At 32.4% G+C, this 4848-nt stretch overlaps 1 long non-coding RNA gene across 1 annotated transcript; it reads right to left on the bottom strand.

Moving 5' to 3' along the window:
* Positions 1 to 1744: 1744 nt before the first annotated feature.
* LOC110114045 lies at positions 1745 to 4480 on the bottom strand. The gene is made up of 3 exons (XR_002305213.1): positions 4421 to 4480; positions 1887 to 2064; positions 1745 to 1807 (listed from the first exon to the last, which is right to left on the bottom strand). It is a non-coding gene; the product is annotated as an uncharacterized LOC110114045 (long non-coding RNA).
* Positions 4481 to 4848: the final 368 nt, after the last annotated feature.

The following is a 4848-nucleotide window of genomic DNA, read 5'->3' as shown; positions in this document are numbered from 1 at the left end:
CTTAAAGATTTGTATTCTACCTTTCTATATTAACGTGTAGGCTCATATGTGTGTTTTAATAAAAATAAAATAAATACTTTAAATAAAATTCAAAATAATTTTCTAATAAAAATTAAATTGAATTAAACTTTAAAGCAATAATACTTTTAAAAAAATAAAATCCCCATCATAATGTTGCAACTCAAACTTATGAGTTTATGTTTTTGATGATAAGAAACATTATGGCTCTCTTTCTATTGTTTACTTGTATTTACAAAATATGTTTGTTTGTGAGTATACTAATATTTCAGGAATACCATGCAACATCAAATAAAGAATCAGAGCTCAAGATTGGGTTGAATAATGTTATGTTGTAAAAGGGTTTGTAATATTCATTGATGCAATTTTTGATTTCTTGAGTCAAGTCTTATAAGGGTGTATGCTTGCTTGGTGACCATGCACACACACTCAAGGGAGTGAGATCTAGTCAAATCTAGAAGATCATGTTTTGAACTAATCGTACTTGACGATTTTGGATCATCCAGGACGATCCTTTATGATCTTGGAAAAGAGCAGACAAGGACAATTTAGGAAAGATTTTAATATTTAATTTTTGTTCTAATCATCCCAGACGATCTGGATCATCCAGGAAGATCAAAACAAATCATGCTTAAATTCATCATGTGATTAAGGGACTAATTATGGTTAAATTTCTCAATCATATCGTCCTGGACGATATGTATATCGTCCTGGCCGATGTTTGCCGACATACTTGATTTTCCCAAAATGGTCAGGACGAAATACCATAATTTCTCTTCTACATCGTCCCGGACGATACAAATATCATCTGGATGATATGTACATTTTTTGTACTAATCATCCTGGACTATCCTAATATCGTCCTGGACTATCCTAATATCGTCCAGACCTATCAGGTCAAATTCTACATATCGTACTGGACGATCCTGAGATCATCCAAGACGATTCTGGGTGCTGAAATTGAGTTTTTAGGATTTTTTGAAGTCCTCTTTATAAGCACATCGTACATAGGGCTGCAAACTAACTGAGCCGAGCTGAGTATGTTAGTGTTTGTGTTTGTTTAACATTAGCTTGTTCATGTTTGGTTCGTGTTTGATTCGAGCTTTATTATTTGTGTTCATGTTTGGTTCGTTTAATTTAAGGGTGTTCTTGTTTGGTTCATGTTTGGTTCATGTTCGTTTGTTTAGTGCTTATCGAGCTTTAAACAAGCTATGTTCGTGAACATATTTTGCAAAGAATCTATTGAACAAGCAAACCTTAAATTTGTTCATGAACATTCTAAACAAACAATCTAACAAACATGGACAAATATCAAATATTTCTTGTTCATGAAATGAAATTTCTAAAATAAAAGCAGTTGTATATTTAAAATGAAAATATGATTAATTTATATAAATATATTTTTGAAAGAAGCTTACCCGTTGCATTTCTCTCAATTTGGTACGGTAGCTGAAAGATTATCTTCTGCATTTGTAACAAGACTTCAATGGTTCTGTCAGGACTATTAAAAAAATACACCATATAAAACACACTATCAAAACAAATACATCATATAAAATAAAGCAAGTTGATATTTAGCACATAACGAAATTCAAACCAATGAGCTAATAGAAGTGGAGAGTATAATAAACAAAAACTTAAATAAAGCATGTATATATGTCAAAACTACAAAAAATATAGTAGCTCATTAAACAAAATTACAATAGTTTTCTTCACAAAAAAACAGAAAAAAAAAAGAATATTATGCTCCTTATCAAACCAATGAGATCTCTTTTGTTTCCTCCCTAATCTGCAAGATGTAATATAATAAATTAGTAGTTGTAAGGAAAATTTTCACCAACTAGTATTAAAGTTTTGTCTTATCATACCTTCACTTTTCTCTTTATACCATATAAATTACGGTACCAATCACTTCCACAAATAAGAAGTTGCCCTATATCTGTACCCAAAGATGATCTATATTGATCAATAACTCTTCCACCAGCACTGAAGGTGGCTTCTGAAGCAACTGTTGTAATTGGAATAGAAAGAATGTCACAAGCCATCCTTGATAAAATATGATATTTTAGATTGTTAGCCTTCTACCATTCTAAACAATCAAAATGAATTATTGGATTTTCTTCCTCGATTAAAACTCCATCATCCAAATACACATCAAGCTCAGATTTTACTACATGAGTAGTGTAATCTGTTCTAATATAAGTTTCATATTTTCTCTTTCCATAAAGTGGTCTGCCTCTAATAGAAGAGGAACTAGGATAATTACTATTTGTTTCTTCAACTGTATTCTTCTCAGCATTTGCGATTTTATAATCTTCTACATACTCATTATAAAGTTCATTTAGACTCTCTCGTATATCGGTGATGTGCACTTGAGCTATGTTTTCAGTATACATAGAGTTGAAAGCAAAGCTTATCATTTTCATTTTATTTCTTGGGTCTAAAATTGCACCTAATGAGATTAAAAGATTACAATCACCCCAATATTTGTCAAATTTATCTTTCATTTTTCTTGCCATGTCTCTAATGTGTGCATTACCATGTAAATAATTATCATCCAACATCTCCTTTATTCCGCAAAGCTCAGACATGAATATGTTGGATGTGGGGTACTCGGTACCTAACATATTAAAGAAAAATTTAGAAGAATAGATTGGGGAAAAAATAAGAATATTATTAACATTCAGAAGAATATACCTGAAATCAATTCAGTTGTTTGATTAAACACTTCAAGAAATGAGCATACATCTTCCAACTTTCTCCATTCCTCCTCAGTAGGACAGGTAGAATAGCAGGAATCTCGATCTTGAAATCTAGGAAAGAATTCTTTAAACTCTAATGCAGTTGACAACATTGCATATGTAGCATTCCATCTTGTAACACAATCTAGGATAAATTTCTTCTTGGGAAGGTGTAACTGTTGGGCATTCACTGAACATTAATATACGTTGTTGAGAAGCTGTAACATATTTTACACTGGCCCTAACATTCTTAATAATATCTTTTATCTCATGAATTCCATCTTTTGCCAACAAATTAAGAATATGAGCACAACAACGCACATGAAACATTCGACCACCTAGAGAAAGCTTCTTGTGAAATTCTAGGCTGGTCTTCAACATATTAATTGCTAATGTGTTATAAGCTGCATTGTCAACTGTTATGGTTGCAACTTTATTCTCAATACCCCAATCCTTTAGACATTTGTACGATACATAATGAATGTTGGTTTCCTTGTGAGGTGGAGGTACATCGACAAAGTTAAGCACTCTTTTCTGAAGTTTGCAATCCCCATCAACAAAATGGCAAGTTAATACCATATAATGGATATCTTGATCGGGCTTCCATAAGTCAGTAGTTATGCTAACTTTACTCACTGAATCCAATAAGTTTCTCAATCTTTTTTTTCCAATTTCATAACTTGAAACACAATCACCTCTCAATGTGGTCCGTGAAATCTTCTCATAATGAGGGCTTGCAGCTTTCATGACAATGTTGAACATGTCATACTCCAAAAAATTAAGTGGTAACTCATGCACCATAATCATATAAGAAATCAGCTCCCGCATCCTAGCATGGTCATACTTCCAATTATTGATATTAACACTTTTTCCAAGTTCAAACGTATTATTTTCCAAAGGTGGTTGCAAAGAAATATTAAGTTGCCCTTTAGACTCTACAACTCTTTTACTACAAACAAGTAAGTGACGTTGGTACTGCGTAGTTGCACCACCTTTGTTTTTACTAAGTTTAAACTTATAATGGTTACATTGAATTTTCTCTGAACCATCACCAATTTTTATTATTGTAAATTTCTGCCACACTTATGAGGCTTTTTTTCTTGCTTTCCTAGAGAAACGATTTGCTTGTTGGTCATGTTCTGTTACAACTGTTGGACTTGAAGATTAACTCGCACTAATTTGGACATCATGAACTGCCAAATGTAGCTGAGGAGGTGTAGGATTTATATGTGACTGAGGTGGGGTGGAATTTTGAGACATACCCTTACAAGAAAAGTCAAGAATATTAAACATAAATCCTATCCAAGCTACATCAAAATAAATTTTACACTCCTCAAAGATTAGGGCTTTTACTACAGTTGTTAAAACTTAGGTCATTAAGAAGCCTTGCAAGAGGAAGCACATCAAAACAGCTAACACAACCAATCTAGCAAAAATATGTACAGCAACACAACCAAAAAAAAGGTGCAGCAAAATAGACTCACATGAACACATCAAAGCATCTTACCGAGTTCAACCAAAAATCTGTAAAATTTGCTAACACAACCAAAACTCACATGAACACATCAAAACAGCTAACACAACCAATTCAATAAAAATATGTACAGCAAAATAGAGTTGTATATAGCAAAAAATCTGTAAAAATCTTTGAAACAACTTACCGAGTTCGGGAGTCCAGAAATCCCGCTTCTGCTTGATGTTGGTCGGTGTTGGAAGGAGATAAAATAGAAATGCTGAGTTAACGTTTGATTTGGGTTTGTAATATTATTAAAATCACCACCAATAAGCCATGGAAGGTTGCAAATACTATGAAATTGAATGATTTGATCCCATAAAATCCTTCTTGTATAATGAGAGGAAGCAGCATAAACAAAAGATGCACAATATTGGAAATTAGAACTTTCAATATTATAATGCAAAACTTGTGTAAAGTCCCCAATGATATTAATTCTAACATAATCTTTCCAGAAAACGCAAATTATATTGGAAATATTTGACTTAGCATGTTTAAAACCTAAAAATTTAGCAGTACCAAGTAATTTATCCACATAAATAAGAGGTTCAAGCAAAACGAGAATGGACATATTAT

This window comes from Dendrobium catenatum, unplaced genomic scaffold, assembly GCF_001605985.2.
Source record: "Dendrobium catenatum unplaced genomic scaffold, ASM160598v2 fragScaff_scaffold_839, whole genome shotgun sequence".
Taxonomy (NCBI): Eukaryota; Viridiplantae; Streptophyta; class Magnoliopsida; order Asparagales; family Orchidaceae; genus Dendrobium; species Dendrobium catenatum.
Note: the sequence above shows the minus strand (reverse complement) of the source record. Positions and strands in the feature narration are given on the sequence as shown.